Here is a 21259-nt window from a genome sequence, read left to right as displayed (position 1 = left end):
CCCTTTTCTGCATGCCTCATGCCCCTCCATCCCTCCTCCAGTGTCAATGGCTGTTTGCACCTGTGGCCGTGCCCTCCCAAGGTGGCTGGCAGGGTGGGAATGGCCAAGTTGCCAAATACCATGTACACTTCAAAGGTATCTTCCACGGAGGGGCCATTGCTCACATGGCCTAGCCAAACTCAGTGTCTCCAGGCAAGCTCCCATGAAGCAGGCCACGCCCCTGAAATCCACATAAGTGTCTCCATTCAGCATTGTTCCGAAACCATTTCTGCATGCCTCATGCCCCTCCATCCCCCCTCCAGTATCAATGGCTGTTTGCACTTGTGGCAGTGCCCTCCCAAGGGGGCTGGCAGGGTGGGAACGGCCAAGATGCCAAACACCATGTACACTTCAAAGGTATCTTCTGCGCAGGGGCCATTACTCACATGGCTTAGCCATGCCCAGTGTCTCCAGACAGGCCCCCCATTCACAGGCCATGCCTCTGCAATCCACATAAGTGTGTCTCCATTCAGCAGTATTCCGGTCAGTTTCCGCATCACATACACACCCACTTTCCTAATTCTTTATAAACCCCTTGATAGTTATCCTGAGAGCCTCTGTGAACATTGCAACTCAACTCGTGATTGTGCTACCTGTTCTCCTGCTACTATCTACCCTGCTTGCTGAATCCAACAGTTTGTTAGTCAAGGTAAGGGCATGTGTAATAAACACCGTCCAGATGAGGACACAGCGCGGCGATCTGCCGGCGCAATACCGGTCTCCTTCCTGTAACATGGTGGATTTCAGTACTGCAGGCGGCGGACTAGTGTTGCAGGCAGTGACTGACCTACCCATGGCCACAGCCCCCGACGCACGCAACGCTTATCAGGAGACGGCGACGGCAGTTCAACGCGTTGCTACTCTCCACAGAGTCCAGTTAGGCTTCGTGAGTTTGTTTACTAACTGCTTACTACTACTCCTTGCCATACCTTAGAGTTATCCTTCTTTTACATCCGTCCTGAGAGCCACTTTAACCCTTTGTCTGACCCTCGTCCCAACCTTTCTCTCAACCATCTGGAAAGGAATCCCTTCTCCGCTCCAGAATACTTTCGCCAGCGCGGCGTGGCGGAGACGCCTCCTTTGACAACAAACGCTCGCTGATCGGGTACGTCTCTTCGTATTCTCCAGATCCGCTCTCTCTTCGCAATGCAGTGAGAATCTTGTGGCTTCATATATAGATCCTCCTTCACTGTTTTTCTACAGGCAAAAGCTTCAATTCGTCCGCAAGGGATGCAACTCTCTTAGCTATTTATTCCGACCCACGTTCGGAACAGATCTCTTTCCACCATCCTTCTCTGAGGGTAAGATTCCCCAAGAGTTTCTCTAGGAATTTAGTTCAAGTTCCCTCTTCTACCCGGTTCTTACTCCTCTGCTTATTTCACAGCCTCTTGGTCAGTTCCTACTAGCACCCTGGGTCTGAGATCGGGGGCCACACCTTTCCTCTTTCGGAGCATATCTTTTGCTAAATCTGGGTAAGCCTCCCAGTTCCTCCTTCTTCTACTCCATTCTTGTTTATATGAATGTGTTTGTGGGTTAAAATTAAATGTCCTCTTATGTTGTTGCCTGTTTCCAATAGTCCTTACTGACTGTGTGAAGATCATTTATCACATTGAGAAGTAACATCCGTATCATCCAGATCATCCCTGGGGAGCTGTTATCAGGAAACCTCGAACCCTAGCAGCTCTTCCCGGCACAGGGTTTTTTCCCCTACGGGGGTTTTCCCTGGAGGTCTCACCCCTGGCTGGACCTTGTAGTTCCGGTGAGCGGAGGGACTTCTAGGTATTTCCCCATTCTCGTCCGATTCAGAGGAGAAGTCCTAAGGAAAAGATTCAGGTAGGTGTTTCCTATTTTTTGTTCAAGCCGTGCTAAAATATTTGTGTGATAATCATTACAGTGAGCAACGCCCAAAAAAGAGAAAGTATTTTGAGACGGCTTGGACATATCTAGGTGACACCTAGAGTAGGCTGGGTCAGCAAATCCAGCAGCTAATAGCTGCGGTACAAGCTTTAACTTCAGAAGTTCAGACACTCAAGCAGGAAAATGCTACACTATTACAGAATCAGCAGCAGGCAGCCCGACAGGCTGCCCAGCAACAAGTTGCACAACAGCAGGCTGTACAGCAGGCTGCAAGCGGGAGGATCCCTCAGTTTTGGGAGGTTCCCCCATGGGCTCTGACAGGAGCACAGTTTGATGGGAACCCACATCAGGTAAAGGAATTTCTCGATGCTTGTACCGTACAGTTTGCTTTCAAACATGCCTTTTTTCATAATGATAGGGACCGGGTTGGTTATATGATTTCTCAAATGTCGGGACCAGCCTTAGCTTGGGCCACCCCATTGGTTACTTCCAATAATCAAATTCTTGACTCATACACGGCATTCAGTAATAGCATCCGAACCATGTTCGCTAGGTAGGAAATAAGGGTGGCCTCTCAAGAACACTTGCTAGATCTCAAGCAAGGGAACCAAGACATACTAACCTACATCACCCGGTTTAAACAGATGGCTAGCGAGACAACATGGTCAGACAATGCCCAGGTTACAATATTCCTAATAATCTCTTTTTGATCTCAAAATTTCTATCTATTTCGAACGAATGTACCTAGTAGTGTAATGTTCATTCATCTCAATGACTTTACCATTGTCTACTGTGTTCTGATCTCGATATATAGCTAATTTCATCACTGTCAATTGTGATAGAATTGCATCTTTCTTGAACCATGTCTATAAGCATGTTTCCCTTTGATGCATGAAAGTACATTCAACGGATGAATAACACGTTACGATTTACGTTGCATCAATCAATTCTGTATGAAAGTTATCCCAGTGTATATTCGACTACGCTACCCAGGTTTTGCTTCTTTGACCAAAAGAAACATTGCATAGAAAACATTGATATAATCCCATCAATCTCATGCATTCAGTAGAATGTCTTTGTAATTATGTGTACTTTTTGTATACAGATTTTTCAAGAATGCTTGCTTGTATGGTTTTAGGTTGCCGTTCTAGGAGACATGTCAAAAATATGGGCACTATCATGCATAAATTCAAGACGAATATTGATTTAATAAGAGAATGGGTTCAATGTTGTGGATTTCGGTTGGACAAGCTTTAAAGTAGAGTTGAGGATGTCTTGAGAGACTCGAGGGCCAATGGATTCCGCATCTGCAGCCTCCACTTTACCCCAGATATGTACGACCAATCGCAGTACACAAAAAAGCACCGTCTCGTAAATTGCTTCCAAATACAATTGCAACTCTATTCATGCACACACTGCCTCAGGTGAGTCCTGGATGATGAATTGCATATTTACCAGATCGTATTACTTTTTAACTACACCACATTTTACTACACATCTGTCCCTGGTTTATGGAGCATCATAGAAAGTAATTATGACCATAGAAATCAATGCCATAGTGCCCTTCAAAAGAAGCATAATTTTTTCGTAATCGCGTGCTTGACATGTCCATTTCTTTAGGAGAGCCTACTGACTGGAGCACAGACCATCGCAAGTGACGATACCACTGACATTTACAGACTTGCAGAAGTTCACATTATCAAGAGTTGGATTTTCCCACATTTTGAATGCAAATCTAATTTTCCCTTTTATCACTTTGTGACAATGCACTGAAAATGAAGGAGCAAGATTATACATCAATTTCTTTTCTGGAGTCAACAACAACTTGTAGCACCTATCAGGTAATTTTATTTCACCTTTCAATTATGAGAATGTATTATGCTTGGAATTTCAAATAATATGAAATTTTTTATGTATCCTGCCAGTTGTTTACACTATGGCCCTCATTACCATACCAGCGCTAAACCATGGCGCTATTAGCACCATGGTTGGTGCCGGTATCGTAACGTGTCCGCCATGGTGAAATGGGGAAATACCGCCCCATTCCAAGGTTGGCGGGGCGGTATATCCCCATTTCCCCATGGCCCTTCCCCATTCCTATTTTTGCCCCATAGGGCATAATGGGAATGGTGAAGGTGCTAAGTACGGTACCGCAAATTGCAGTACCATACTTACCGCGAAGGTCCCTTTGCGGGTCCCTACTTTAACGGCTGGTCTAGACCAGCCGTTAAGGTCGGGTCCTGCAAAGGGACCTCGTAATTAGGCGCTAAGTGGTTAACGGCGCCGCAGCCTTTTATGGCGCGATTAACCACTTAGCGCCTGGGTCATAATGAGGCCCTATGTGTCATTTAAGGGTTTCTCTTTATATGTACCATTGTCTGAATCCCATTGTCTCTGTTCCATTTGACTGTTTTCATCCACACTAAAACAAGTACTGTGTTACAGGGGGATGCTGTTACTTTGACTACAATTACATCATCCTTTGGAGCTGTTCCAGAGTATGAGGTATGCGTACTGACAGTTCCCTTGAATGAAAGAAAGTAAATCCTACATAGGATACTATTAGACAGTGACATTCTTATAAACGTGCAGTCTTTCAAATTTTTATAATTTCAGTTCTCCCTAATGTAGAACACACTGCAAAATGTTTGAGGGCAACATTACAAACAGTATGTTTGGCACAGTGATCTCTGATCGAGTAAACTTGCCCTCAATCAGGTGAAATTCGAAATGTATGTTTTGACTAAATGGTGTACAATGTTTACTAGAGATGTATGTAAGCGATGTGTGCAATTAAACATTTTAATTAAAATAATGTTGATTCTTTTTTTTAAAATCAATATTCTAGTTAAGGAATGTATACAATGTCAGGAGGCACATGGATCAGAGGTGGTGGACCAGCTTTCTGTTGCGTCATTACAGAGAAGATCACAGTTTTACAGAAAATCAAGAAAACAAGGGACATTTTAAAAAGTCTTTGTTTTCACTAAGTGTTTTTGGCTGGCGTTTTCTTCATAACATGATTTTCTCTTTAAAGTGCTATCTACTGTATATGTGATTTACATTGAACATGTTTTTATAACCCAACTCTCAGAGGCCTAGAAGGAAAAGAACTATAAAAACACAGACAACAAATGAAACCATAGATGCTGCTTGCCAAACAGATTTCACCATGGAGCAACTGCTGTTTGAGGTGCAGCGTGGTCCAGTCAATAAGCAGACTCGAGATGCTTATGTCCAATGGCCAGAAAATGAATTGAATGTGACCGGCGAAGCCAGCAAAGTGATGTTGGACCATTGCTACAATGTGAGAACTCAACAAGATGAAGATGAAGATGAAACTGAATATAATGAAGATGCATTGGAATTCCTCGAGGACCACTTGACACAATCTACACCGCAAAAAAAGGTCCACCCATTAAACATTTGCTGTTGACGGTTTCTCCAATTCATGTGCAAATAACACAAGCTGAATGAACAGAGACTGAAGCTTCAATGCAATTGACAGAGGAACTTGCCAAAGATCTCGACTACAGTTTGCCTAGTTTGGGCAAATTGTCCACCACAGTTGAGTCACAAACCACAATCATGCAGGCCGTTTGGCTAATAAAGGAGCAGAGATATATTGTATTTGGCAGCTGCCTGGTAGAGATTATACTGATGCTGAAATGTGTGCATCCAGTGAGGGGGAAAATATGCAGTGGGCCATTGGTGATTGTGACTCGTGTATTACAAGGCACTAACCTGAAAATCCAAGCCACCTGTGCCCACCCCCATGATACATTTTCATGGTCCGCTCAACTGATGCTGGGCAATGTGCCAGCTGGAAATCAACTGTTTTCAGCAGCTCTACTTTTCAGTGGCTCTACTTTTAGTAAGTTGTCTAGTTTCTGTCAATTTGTGGGACTTCAGTTCCTTGCTAAAATGCATCACTACAAATATCAAAGAGAATTTGTATTGCCTGCTATTAGTCAAGCCAGGAAAATGCAACACATGTCAATTGAAAGGACATTCTCTGGCAAACGGTTCAGGCCAGCTGGCGATGGACAGAGTGACAGCCCCAGATTTTCAGCAAAGTACTGCACATACCACTTTCAGGACATGGAAACTAAATAAATTGTGAGTTTGGTGGTCGAGCAGGTGTCTGAATGTAAATCCTCAGTGGCCATAGAGAAATATGGTTTCATAAAATCCCTTTAACATCTTCAATCGAGGGGACTGAAAATAGACCTCATAGCCACTGACACACATGTTTCAATAGCCAAGTCTATGCAAGAGCAGTTTCCAAAACATTCGCCATCAATTTGATGTATGGCACATTGCCAAATCAATCAATAAGAAAATCACAGTTAGAGGTAAAAAAAAGGGTTCTGAAAATATTTTACAGTGGTCCCTTTCTTTCAGCAACCATCTTTGGTGGAGCTCAAAAAATTGTGATGGGTCTGTGGAAATTCTACTTGAAAAATGGCGCTCATTGATGCACCACTGTTCCAACATTCACTCATGGACAGAAAACCAACATTTTCACCAGTGTGCACATGGACCTTTATCAGAAAAACAGGAACGCAAGAAGAAGTGGTTGGTTTCATCTTCAAGCTCCACACAAAGCTCTTGGAAGATTGTGTTTGATAAAACTCTTTCAAGAGACGTGAAGGGACTCACAGAATTCTGTCACACCAGAGATTTGGAGGTGTTCCACAATATGTGCCTAAAATACAGTGGAAAGAGGTTGTATTTCGTCATAGACGGTATGCAATATCGAACATTACTAGAGGTATTAGCGCATATCGAGAACATTGGGAGAGAACAATGGAGAACTGCAGGAAACTTTCGTATGCTTCATTGCACAATGGCCTTTGCAAAAAGAAGCAAAAAATGGATGGTCAAGCCAATATATCAGGAAATGGAATTAGATTTTGTGAAAAATCTCACTTTGACTGTGTTGAACATGCATACTCATGGAATCCATCATGATTTTGTTCCTAGGACACATACATTGCCACAAAACATTGCAAACGTGCCCTGTCACCCAAAAGCTGACTTTGTTGAACAGTTGACTTCCCGGTATTAATCATTAGCAGCAGTGTGTATGTTCCACAATGTTTGTATATTGTACATGACCAATGGAAATCATTGTAACTTGAATTTCAAAGCTATTAAAAGTATTAAGAAGTATTAAGCATCCAAATTGTCTTTTCAAATGTATCTTTGTCAATTTTGTTTGCAAGAAGTGCCTGTTGGAGGATGACATACAATATAACTCTGTGTTTTCCCCCTTCCCACATTTGGCCAGCTCTTGTGGGTCCTTCACTGATCAGGGCATGGGAGGGTCTGATGGATATCAGCATGAAAGCAACTGCGGGGTCTGCAGTTGCTTTATCATGCATGTGTCCAAATAGACAGAAACAATACGTGTCCCACTAAGGAATGACACCTAAGCTAAATAACAAACTTGGAATGCAAGAACTAATGACTGTAAGCAAAACACAGCATGAAAGGGGGCTGTTGGTGTGAAATAGGTGCATTCTGACCTATATTTTTATGGGGGCATGTGTTAGGGGTCGTTGCTTTCGGATGCCTTATCAGAAGGGCTGATCTTTGATTTGCGGCCTTTGGAGTCTTATGATTTCAAACACATTGGGGATAGGTGTTAGTGTTACCAAAATATATGACCACTCTAGATTAGGTATATGCTAGGTGAATTTGAGGTGGTGTGGGGGTAGGGTCTGGTGACCAGATGCATTCAAAGGGAATAGGGGTCATGGGTTTAGGGGACTGTGGCCTGGTAGGGAAGGGTTGGAGATGGGTGGGGCACTAAGGTTTCGAGCAGGCCTTGGCCTCAGATTCTTGGATGAGCACATTTTTTCAGGGCTCGATACTCGCTACTTGAAAACATGAATAGCTGCATTTCAGTGAGAACAGGAGATGCACTGAGCTGACAGAGGACAGAGGTGGTGGGGGCTGGCTGTGTGTGGCACTGGGAGAGGGAGAGTGAACAGTTTGCCAGAGGGGCAGAGGGCCTAAAAAAAGAAGACTTTTGTAAGGAAACACAGTGGAGTTCAAAGAATACACATTAGCACAGTGTTAGTACACTTATATGAAACACGGGTGATGCAAATTGGTACAGGTGGGGTGGAGATGTCTCCCACCTTATCTTATACGTCATTTGCTCGGCACGAGAATGGTGCAGGGGGCGGCATATACCGCCTCTACTCCAACATTTGTTAGTGCATGGGAAGTTCAATGGAGATGGAAGGGCACTTGGATTTATGACTTGTCAGTGTCTCACGTTATCCGCAGAACATATTCCTCAGCGAAAACAGGGCACATGCAGATGTGACAATGGGGGGACACTAACTGGAACGGTTGCCATAAAATGACTAAATCACTATGAATGCGGCATTGGTGGATTCCAGCAAACAATTTGTTTGTTTATCAAACATATTTCAAATGCCACATTGGTCGGCCGGGGTAATCGCTCCCATGGGAACGAAGGTCATTGCGTTTGATGTTACTTGTGGGCCGTTCACACTGACACATCCTGTACAGTATGTGTTTGATTTGTGGCTTTCCTTCACAAAAAGGAAACTTAGCATACACGCTCCTTAGAAGGTTCAATTGTTGTTCGTCCTTGGAAGAAAGGGAGGATTTGCTATGGATTGAATACGGGAGGTGTGTAATACCTGCAAAAATGATAAGGTTCACCATTTCAAAACTGGACAAATGAACATTAATTTTATGAAAACCGTTGATCTGAGCGGACACTCTGTGTTACACCAAGAGAATGGAAATACCAAATATAATGTAAGTGTTACTGTAGATGAGTTTATGTCCAATTATAATGCCATCTATGTGTTGTTCGAATTCTTCTGTCAGCTTGCACATCCGCATTCAATTGCGAGCTAAACATCCCCCACAGCAATAACCTCTTAAGCACATCGTAGACTCCAACTTTCCACTATGTTTTCTCTGTGTTTCCATTGTTTCTGTTTGTGTTCATTATTAGGCTTTATGCGGTGCAGAATTAAAGGGTAAATAGATCAATTAGAATTATTAACTGAGATATATTTCTGTTATGTTTTCTACAAAGCTACATCCTTCCTTTCATGCGAATGTCATCGATTCCAGATAACCAGTAATGGGTTCTCCAACAGGTAGTAGCAGAAACACCTAAATGGCTGGCTTACAATTATGCTGATGTGGGACGATCGCCCCAGACCGATATGCCGAAAGGAACACTGTGCGCCTCATGATAAAGATTTGATGTTCGAAAACAAAGAAATTAAAAAAGTGGTTGAATATGGAAATTGGCGGATGTTCTCGGAGCATTTATTGTGAAATAAAACACATTATATATTGCAGAGTATTAGTGTTTCCTTTAAAAATAGTGTTTTCTATTCTGACTTGGGACATGCTGTGCTCTGAGAGGATGTGTGTGTTGATATTCGGGGTCCTGCGTCAACTAACATTAATACGTAGGTGATGACTGGGCGTGTTTGGGTACACTACCCACTAACGTCAGGAAAATAGGTGGAGAATATCACTAGGATTGTGATGTCAGCTTTAGGGGCTGGGGATATGATTTAGTGCTGCAAGGGCATTTCAATTTAGGGCGATGCGACAACGGTTAAGTTTAGCACAAGATGGCCGCACCCGCTGCCTGATTTCACATGTGTAAAAGTGTGGAAAACTAAGGTAAGGTGCATAGGAAATGTTTTTATGATTGTTCACAGTTTGCTTAAAACCACATGCCTGAATGCTCCGGTCAATAACAATTTTGTGTGCACTATTCCTTTAAGGTAGGCTTATTAGGAGGTATTCCGACAGGTCTGGGAGTATGACTGTGTTAATGTAGCACTGTGCTGGCTGGTTGGTGATATCGTCAGAAGGTCCTCGAGGTTGTCTGGTCAGGACCAGGGTTGATTATCATTTTGTAAATGTAATGCGTACCGTTTTGCTCGAGAACTAGCGCCTCCTGTGAGGGCCTTGCTTTGCTGGCGGTGTCCTTCACCTGGAGGTGTTTGCGAGATGGTGACCTTTATACTCTATTTGCTCCTGTGACTGTGCAAGATGGTTCTCTGTCTCCCGTCTTTAAATTGCCACATTTCTACTATGGTGGTTATGATTCTTTCCTCCTCTTGCTTTATTTATACCGGCCAGGTGCTGAATGTCGATTTCTTGGAAGACTTTATTGCACAAGGGATTATCTCTCAATGCCGCTGCAAGCTGTTTGGTTGTCGTGCTTCCTAGCAGTAGCTGAGGTTCTCTGTCTGGTTCCTTGCATCCTGGTAGTTGGGGGTGTCAAGTAGGCAAATACGTATTGGTCAGGACCAGGTTCTTTTCACCTGGCGCTAGTCAAGTGGTTATTCAGCCGTGCATGATGTCTCAAGATATACGTTATAGGGGTGCCGTTGCTGTTCTCTTTTTACTGTAGTTATATATAGCCTCTAGGTACGGTTCTCTGTCGCTCTGCTGTTAGCTACAGCTGTTGACTTGCATTTTAGGGTTGTTCTGCTGCACCCGATCACCAGCTAAGTCTTGTGTGTGCCTGCTACGGTGTTATAGTCCGCAGTGTTATGCGGTGGAGCGGTTGAGCTGCGTCGGGTGCCTGGGTTATTCTGACTTCACTGCAGAGCTGAGATATTCTAAGGGACCCTGGGGTGGGCTCCAGACTGCCTCCAGCCCCAAATCCTGTGTTAGAGGGGACCCCATTGTCTGCCAGGTCTTTCCGGCGTATGTCGCTGTCAGCAGCTCCAGCCGTGGTCCTCACTCTGTGCGGTTGTGACAGGAGTGGCAGTTCCAACTCTGTGGGCTGGAGAGGAGGAGAGGAGTGGGGGCTCACCTCTATCGCTCTGCAGTGAGCTTGTGATAGTTAGGAAGGGTTGCCTGTGTTCCTCTCGTCTGGTGATAACACAGTTGTGGCAAATTACTTGGGTTGCATGCTATGTAGGTATCATTTTGATTTCCCACTTGCACAATTTTCAGAATCACTTTATCTATGTTCATCACAGTGGTTTGGCCTGCATGATTGTGGCATGGAGGGGCCATGTAGCTGTGGATAATCTCTCTGCTTTGTCCACCTTTTGGGGTTAGGTTTTGGAGTCAGTACCACGTCACACGTCAAAACACCTCTGGGCTCATGGCTCACACAGGGTAGGGAAGGTGAGAAAGGAAGGCTCATCTTTCCTGCCAGGCTCTGGTGTCCTCTGCCAGGCCACTGATGTCAGATTTCCCTGGGTTGCCGTCAGAGCGCAGCGGGTGTCCTGATCTGCTGGACGTGTGGCCTGCTCGAGGTCCAGTATGCTGCTTTTGTTTCCCGCTGGGCTTATAGATCAATCTGCATACTTTTGGAGTTGCTGGCTCCCCTTAATTTCTTGGACCGGTGGTCCGAGTGATACCGGGCATCTGTAACGTTTGTATCAACTGCTACCCATTGCTGTGCGGACCGTTCAGCTTTTTGTGTCAAGCAGCTAGGGGACTCTGCGGGGCTTCCTGGTCGCTCTGGCCACACTCCACTCACATGCCTGCTTTCACTTCTCAGCTGCCTTCTCTGCATCATGGAGCATGCACCGGCGAGGGCACCCGTGGTATTGCTATTGTTGTGCCTCAGTTGACAGCTCTGCTGTTGCTGTGTTCTGTTGGGGGAGCCGCCTTGCCTTGTGTGCTCTCAATGGGCTTCCAATCGGGAGTATTCATCAGGATTCTCTGACAGATTCTCAGCGCCACCTCCACCTTCAGGCCGACCGTTGGTTCTCCGCAGAGCCGATGTCGCTCTCCTGCCTGATGTCGATGCTTCGTTCTTGTTGTCAGGGGGGCTCCTGGCACCTTCTTGCTCTCAACTCGCGGTCAGGCGGGCTTTAGAAGGCTATCTCCGATGTTGGTGTGTCACTGTTGCCCCCTCAGGCGTCTGTTTTTTAGGATTTCCGGGAGCTCTGTTTGGAGATCAGGGAGAGCCACTATCTTGATTGGGCTCTCTAGAGCCCTTTATGCAAAATGATGGCTTTTAAAATAACCTTTTATTTTTTTTGTTTTGACTTCTAAATATTATTTTCATTATCTTGTTTTATATACTAAACTAACAAAGATTCTATATAACATAATTATTAGGTGTTCAGAAAAACTGCTTCAATGCATTTTGATTGTTTTCCAGAAAGATCTGGTTGCCCACATCAGTTAGATGCACTCCATCTCTCCAAATAATTTGGACAATATCAAATTGAATGTTCTCATTATGAAAAGATGTCATGAAAACATCTCGCTAAAAAGCACACACAGCTTTAGTCACATTGCACCTAGCTTTTTCCATTTGCGAACAAAATAAATTCAAACGCAACCACATTTGTCTTTGAGCAATTCGAGAAAGAAATATTTAGAAATTTGAAACATTTCCATCAACTTTCCAAATGTTTTCTTCATTGCAAACTGCAAGGAAATTCCTGTAACATACCCCAAACTGTTCCCTCCACAATGAAGACCAATGATGTCTGGATGTTTTAAGTGAACCATATTCTCACAAAAAAGGAGCACATCGGCCCACTTCATCTCTCACACTTCATATCATAACACTTCAAATTCATGGAATCCATGATTTTCACCCAATCCACAATGCTAAACATAGACATTCAGTCAATAGATCCAAGAGTCCCACAAAATGCATACACTCTGGCTCCTCAAAGACATAGCCATAGCCATGTTCAGTGCTCTCAAACCACCTGCAAACAAAACTCCTGCTACACTCATCCTGTATACTACACCCAGTAAACATGATTGGGTAATCCACACATTCCCTTTCGATGCCAGTCATCTTTAAAAGATACTTATGTGCGTGTGCCGTCCGTGGACTACCATAGTGTCTGCAGACATCACAGCCACTCAAAGTGGTGGGGAGGAATTTAAACTCAATTTCAGTTCTTTATTCTTTATTGATGGCTCTTATAATAACCTTTTCTATTGCTTTTTGGGTTTATTAAACACTTTTTCATATTATTTTGCTTTTATCTACAGTAGTACTATACAATGTACATCTTCCTTTACAATTTTCTTACACTGCGAAAGGGCAATTATCAGGTCAACCTAACTCGCATGACCCGGTAATTGCCCATTCGCGGGTGCCGGACCGGATGCAACTCCGGCTGCAGCCGTTCCGGTTTTACCACCTCCTCACAACCTCCTCACCCTGCCTAAGCTGCAACCTGTCTGCCCTGATTGGCTTGGCACACTGTTAAGAAGACAATCGGATTGCCGGTAGGCGTGAGCCGGCATTTCGGGAGAAGGCTCTCGAAAAAGGCTCAGATCCTGACTGAGCTGACCGAGCTGCAGGCTGCGCCAGGATATTAAGCCCGACCACCATTAGTCCTGTTTACTGCCCACTTATCATGTCCACTTATCATGTCCCTTTGGCTCCCACTTAACACCTCCCAGGGCCTCCTCCTAGGGGACTTCAATTTAGGTCTAAAAGACCCCAAAGACCCCCAGGCCACCCTCATCAACAATACACTGTCAGAACAAGGCTTTACCCAAAGAGTATTCACCCCTACCCACAACAAAGGGAAAACATTCGACTGGGTAGCAGACCATAACTGTGTGGCCTCCATTTCAGCTAACTCCCCTCAACCATGGTCTGACCACCATCTCATTTCCTTTGCCCTCGAAGCCTCAACCCCTGTCAAGAATAATGTGTTAGCCTCAGCCATCCCTACGAGAAGTAAGAAAAATATCACAGTGGAAAAACTAATCCCACTCATTTTACCGACTCTAAACCAACTCCCAGCTAACTCTACCCCTCATGACCTTGTAGAAGGTTACAACCAAATCATGAGCTTAGCCCTTGACTCTATTGCACCGGTAAAACTTAGAAAATGCAAGCCAAAAAAACACCTGAACTCCTGGTTCTCCTCGCACGTTAAAGCCCTTAGACTCAAGAAACACAAAAAGGAACAAGCCTGGAGACAATCTCCCACAGACAATAACAAGTTGATTCTCAATAAAATAACATCCACCTACAAAAAATAAATTATAGCCGCCAAACAAGAGTCCTACAACCAGAGAATAACACAAGCCAATTCTAGTACCAAAGAATTATTCACTATCATTAAAGAATTGGAAACACCTGTTTTAATCCCAGATACATGCGTAAAAAACAAACAATGGTGCACTAGTGTCCAAAATGCCCTATCTAACAAAGTCGCAGGCCTTCAAATCAAAATTAACAAAAAGAAAGAATCCATAACTAAATTGATAAACTCCTCTAAAACTGCCCCGTTGCCCACACCCCAATACCCTACGCCCAACCCAATTACCCGCTTCGGCTTATCCAAAGTCTCCACCCTAGAAGTGGAAAAAATCATTCTCAGCCTCAAACCATCAACCTGCAAGGGTGACCCTTGCCCTTCACAAATCATTAAAGATGCCGCAAGAGACCTCTCACCATTCATTACCAAACTCGTTAACGCCTCCTTTTCCTCAGGCACCATCCCTAGCAACCTTAAAGAGTCCTGGGTCCTTCCTCTTCTCAAAAAAACCTCTCTTGACCCTTCTATATCCACCAACTACAGGCCTATTACCATCGTGCCTTTCTTGCTCAAAATATTAGACAAGACAGCATACCAACAAATTCAAAAATATCTTGAACAAAACCATCTCCTGGATATTGAGCAATCAGGCTTTAGACCCCAACACGGGACAGAAAATGCCCTTATCGATCTAAAGGCACAAATTGACACCTGAGAGATAATGGGAAAACTGCTGTACTGCTTCTCCTAGACCTCTCAGCAGCATTCGATCTAGTAGATCACAAAATTCTATGCAACCACTTGGACTCAGCTGCCCACTTCTCCCAAGAAGCGATCGGTTGGATCGAGTCATTCCTAAGTAACAGATCTATGCACGTCTTCTCCACCTCAGCCGCCGCCGACCCCATCCCAATCAACTGCGGAGTCCCTCAGAGATCTTGTCCCCCCCACACTGTACAACGTGTTCACGAAGCCCCTGTTTAACGATCTTGAAGGCCTGGGTATCACCTACACCAACTATGGCTATGATACCCAGATCCTCATCCCGTTGATGGGAGATTACAACCATGATTTGGCCTTGGTGAACAGTCTGTACCTCATCATCCAGGCATGGATGGCTTCTCATAGTATATGCCTGAATGATGACAAGACTGAACTCATCATCCTCGGTTCCACCCCCAACGTCACCAAATTGGATCACAAATACACCAGCTTCATCATTGATGGGAACCCGATCAAGGTAGCCAAAGAAGTGAAAACATTAGGAATATACATTGACTCCTCCCTCTCCTTCCACAAACAAATCAGTTCCATGGCATCTTCCACGGCATACACATGTAAGCTTATAAGAGCAGCCAAACCCTTCCTATCCTCACAGAGCTGCATTACCCTAGCCAGAGCCCTTGTATTATCAAAATTAAACTACTGCAACACCCTTTACGTGGGAGAAAACAAACAGGTTACCAACAAAATCCAGACGTTTCAAAACAATGCTCTCAGAGCAGCGCTCAGCATCCCTAAGAGAGAACATATTTCCAATATCGGGAGAGCTCATAACTGGCTTACCATTTCAGACAAAATCATGCTAAAAGTAGCCTCCATAACTCATAAATGCCTCAACAATGCTGCCCCCCGCTACCTAGTTGACAGAATAAATAGATATACCCCTAAAAGACCTACCAGGATCTCAAATGCAAATCTGCTCACAGTTCCCAGGTTCAAACAAATCAAAACGGGCGGCAACAGCTTTCAGGTGAAAGCAGCCCAACATTGGAACTCCCTACCGCCCTCCTTAAGGACTCCTCAATCCTACACCCACTTTAGACATAACTACATCCAGTGGATAAAACACAATGGGCCTCATTCCGACTTTGGAGGTAACCACACCGCTATTTGCGGCATGGCTGCCTCCAAAATCGTTCAGACTCCGCCCAGGTGAATGGAGTAATTATCGGTCCATTCCAAGGTTGGAGGGACCGGTAATTCCCCATTCACCAGGGCCCTTCCCCATTATCATTTGAGCCCCCATAGAGCTCAATGGGAATGGGGAAGGCGCTAATAACGGTACCGTGAATTACGGTACCGTTACTAGCACTAAAGTGCCTTTTCGGGTCCCGTCCTTAAGGAAGGACCCGCAAAGGGAACTCGTAGTAGGGCGGTAAGGGTTTAACGGCACTGGTCTCGTTACCGGTGACCATTAACCCTTACCGCCCTACTCAGAATGAGGCCCAATGACTGTTAATTGACTGCCTAACCTACCATGCCACTGCAAACTATGTAAATATGTATATTTTAAAATGTTAAATTGTTTATCAATGCCTATATTGTAACTGATCCAACCAGTGTACTCACTGTAACTATTGTACAGCACTGTAACTAAGCTGAGAATAATCTTGTTTGCTCCTGTGCCCTCTTACCCTCGGGTCTGGCGCGCAATACAAATGAATAAACTAAACTAAACTAAACTAAACTACACACATAATCATGGTGATTGTCTTAGGCCCAGTGGGGCCCAGGGGACAGGGATGGTATCTTTTTACTGGACATCTATCATAGATGTCCAGTAAAAAATATGCCTGCCCCCTGCGCCCCCAGCACCAATTTCAAACTGTTTGGCTATTTACTCATTTTTAAGTTAAAAGTGTGCTCTACAATGCAACATTTTAACCCATTATTTAAAATAAATTCACAGGGGAACCCCCTCTGCCCCCTATCCCCCCTTTATTGGTTCGGGCTCCCTCACTATGCTCGGTCGTTATGGCATTTTTGGGGGAAATAGTTATGCCCCTCCACTTAAAAAAAATCAACAGCCGCCACTGGCCCTCAGACTGTGTTGGGAACGGGATGGGGGAAACCCAGTGACTATTGAAGCACAACGGGCGATAACCATGGGATAGTGGTCGGAGCAGAGTGGGGAGAGCCCAGGGTGTCAGATGGGGTGGGGAGAGACCAGGAACTGGGTAGGATTGGGATGAGGGAGTCCAGCGACTGTGATGGGAGCAGATGAAGGCGCGCAATACATACTGTCCATTTGGCATTTCTGGGGGGTCCCGACCTGCCCAAATTTTGCTCAGGGTGCCCCGGCCAAAGAAGTTTGAATACCACTGACCTAGAGACTGGAATGTATTATACTGGCAAATGTGCATGATGCATGTATTGCCAAAATATTAAACTTACAAACGCCAAGTGCTGCAAATCTTTTCCATTTGCTTTTCTTTTCTTTTACAAAACAGTTGCACACAGTACTCCTATAAATGCACATATGCATTTGTTTTACTTTCATGAAAATCCTTCTAAAAAGAAACATTTGTAAATGCTTAGCATTTTCGATTTTCCTTTCCTTAAACATGTCACACTTTCCATCCTCACTCATTACACTCCTTACACTGCCACCATTTTCCACCTGCTCACATATATGTGTATACTGCCAAAATATCTGTTTACAGCACTTCACCTTACATATACATTACTCTTCTTTTCCAAACTCTACTATAATACAGCAAACACTGCTGCAACAACAGTCCCCCATTGCATTATTACTGGGCCACACTTCCCTATTCTTAATAAACACTGACACATATTACAAATACATCTTTCCAAAAACATAGCACTTATTTCATTAAAATCAGCAGCACTAAACCTACACATGCACCTTTTTCTTACACCTATTTCTGCCCTGTTCTTTCTAATCCCCCGGACACCACTACTCATACTCCAATTGTTCTAAGAACACACTTAACACACTTTAGTACACCATCCATAACACAACTTTCTTAACTCTTTTTCCCAAAAACTCCTCATTCCTTCATCAACAATACCCTCTCTTACTAAATGTACTTGACCATGACCAACTATAGCTACTAACTTTCTTTTACAATTACATGAAAGAAGACAATTCCCAAATACAGCTACCAAAAAAAGAACACTCTTCACATCCTACAAAGTATGTACATTAAAAGAGTTTTCATCTTGGTATTATTGTAACACTGTAGTGTCACTATATATTAGCCTAGAGTATTATTTTCAAATCAACATTTATTTCACTTTTACTCATTATATTGTAACATTCGCACTCTTTTTATTCCCATCTCAACACCACTGATATAACACCCACTGTTTTCCTCAAAACATCACAATATTGCTACTTATTAATTCACAACACCACTCTCTCATTCAGTAACCCAAACCCATCACACTTGTACATACTCTTACTCTTACAACCTTCCCAAGCACAACTATCATCCCACTACACAATCACACTACACACAATCCATCACTACAATCACACCCACACATAATACATCCAAATAAATTCCACAACTTTCAAACCCACATTTTGTTCTATCCACAGACACAGCACAATGCCTACTAAAATGCAACTCCATAGAAAAGAAAGAAAAAATAGAGCAGATACAAATAAAAGTAAGCCATATATTCATCCACATTTAAAACAATGTATAGAAAACATTAAAACAAAACATCTAGTAACCTAATTTAAACCAGCCATGACTAAAAAAGGTGAAGCCATTCTTGGAAAAACTAAAAGTAAAAGAATATCTAGAAAGAAAAGCAAACCTACAAAATAAACCGAACACTATATGCACCAGTCTTAACGTACGCACTATACAGCAATCCAAAACATGAATGTCACAATCAATGTTCCACTGTTGAGTTTTTTACAATATTATCACAAAAGTTGAAACATCACGATCTACCCTTTAAAAATAACACAGGAGACTAATCCTTCAAGCTCTAATTGACAGCACATTTCTACTAAAGCGAACATTTTATATTGATTTTAAACAGAACTAAACCACTAAATAAGTTAATTAATAAATTAAAAAAGTACTTCTAAACATGCACAATGACAATATAGATACCCTTTCAAACTTCTGTGAAGATGAATGGATTCACACAAGCAGCACAGAACCATATTTCAATGAAGAGGCTTATAACCAAGAACAAAATAAATGCCACAGACAGTGATGGTAGAGGGTATGAAATATTAGGAGTCACCATTATGGCAAAAAAACGTGTTATAAAAAAAACGTCCCCAACAAACCTTCAACCAATTATTCCTTTCACTCAAACAAACCATCCAGTTTACAAATGGACTTGCAGCTCACTGTGTAATGTAAGGCAACAATCCTTCAAATGTTTATGACAATTCGTCAATCACTATGTCAAACTAAAAGGCAAAGGTAGAAGGAAAACTTTACAAATCATGGACTCCTGTCCAGTGCACAGCTACACTGGTCTGTGAGGACATTCATTAGACTGCATTTTGGCCAGTGCTTGCAAAGTCACCTTCAGCCATATCAAAATGTTAGCAACACACCATTACACTATAAACTATGCAGAATCTTGTACATAGAATATAATATGCAAAAACCCCTGTTCTAAAATTGCAACATTTAAATAGCATCCCCCTACATGGAACAGCCAAAGAACTCCTTTAAAAAATAGAGTAATTACTTTCAAACTGAAGTTGACTTAGACAATTCAGCTACTTCAGAAAACATTACCAAAACCCTCACACACACCAGCCTCCTAACAAACGCATACAAAAAAGATACCATCAAATTTCAAAACACATCTGCTGAGATATACTTTTATATAAAAAGAGCACAGAAACAATATATATGGCCTACACAATAGAGGACAATGATCAATCACAATGGTTCCAATTTGCTGTATATCCAACAGCAGACAATTAATTCAAAATAACTGATCCCTCAATACTTTGCACGTACTTCAACACAAAGTTTTACAATAACCAATGCCACCAGATGCTATCACTAATAACTTAGAAACATTCCCACTTCCAAAGGCTCTCCAACAACTTAACCTGTATGAGAGCATTCTAATCCAAACAGTACCCATATTTTAAGCTATGGTATACCTTCAGCTGAAAACAGCCAAATTACCTCCATCTGAATTACTGAAGGGCATCCATGGCAAAGTTACATATTTGCCATTAAATCTTCAAGAAAATGTAAAAGCTGTAGGACTACCAGCACCAATAGATGAATCTTTGTTTGTACTAGTTAATTGTGTACCAAAAACAGACAATAACATTTGGCAACAGCTAGTTGAATTGAACACAGTTAGAAAAGCCCTACCATATCTAAATAAAACAATGCATACTACAAAGATATAAACATAGAGGAAAACTTAAGAAACCACCCAAATAATTCAAGATTCACCAGCACCTGGCTAATTTGAACATGTAGATCCTGTTTCTGCAGGCAGCATTTTAGACCAGTATACAATTCACCCACTAAACTCCAAAGACACCATTGAACATGCATTAGAATCATACCAAATGCATCAAGCCAAAGGATCCCCAATGAGCAATGGGAAAAAAGTGTAGAAGCATGTTCTTTTACTCTACTCTTTCCTACAGGAAAAGGAGGAAGATGTGATGAAAGGTCCACACAAATTAATGTATCTGAATATTGCTCTTTACAAATGTATTCTTAAGACCACAGATTCAGACAAAATAACACTATGCTATGGAGTGGCACACATTGCAAATAGTCTCAAATGTTTTAAACATGTCCGCTACCCAACTGCTTCAAAAAATAAAAGACAAAGATGAGGTTTTGCAGTCAAATATCAGAAATCTGTGGGCAAACATGCATGGTACAAAAGAATACTGGTTCTGACGTCACACTGAAGTATGTTTTATGCAAAGAAACCTAGGTCAGCCCACGTGGTTTAATTTAACCTGTGCAGACTACGCATGGGATGACTTGCACTGCAAACCAAAATAAAGATGGAATAGATATAGAAACACCAGGAAAACTCTGTTCTCTTGACGCTGTCAATGTATCAAGGTACTTTCACCATCGCTTCATTGCCATGCTGCTTTTCATCTGCAATAAAACTACCCCTATGCTCGGAGATGTGCAACACTTCTTTTGCAGAAAACAATATCAATCCAGAGGAGCACCACACATCCACCTACTTTTATGGATAAAAGATGCTCCCAAATCTGCCCATGACATTGACAACATTGTTTTACAGTTTAATCTGCAACATGCCTTCAGAAAACACAGATAGTGACATATGTACACAAATGTTACACTTCTAAAAACATAAGTGTGGCAAATACTGCCAAAATAGATCTAAAAAAAGGTAAATACTATATCAAATGTTGCTTTGGCTTCCCTAGCCGTGTTTTCAAAAAAGGACAAGTAAATACCTTCACGTGTTCAGTTAGACACAGCGTAAAAAGGCAAATCCCCTAAAAACAAATACAACATTAAAAGCGACGAAGCATCCACATACATCAATGATTGCAATGCAGTCATTGCCCTCTTGACATACAACACATTGCAGACAAATAA

The sequence above is a fragment of the Ambystoma mexicanum genome, chromosome 1p (genome assembly GCF_040938575.1).
Source record: "Ambystoma mexicanum isolate Mex_15411 chromosome 1p, UKY_AmexF1_1, whole genome shotgun sequence".
Lineage (NCBI taxonomy): Eukaryota > Metazoa > Chordata > Amphibia > Caudata > Ambystomatidae > Ambystoma > Ambystoma mexicanum.
Note: the sequence above shows the minus strand (reverse complement) of the source record.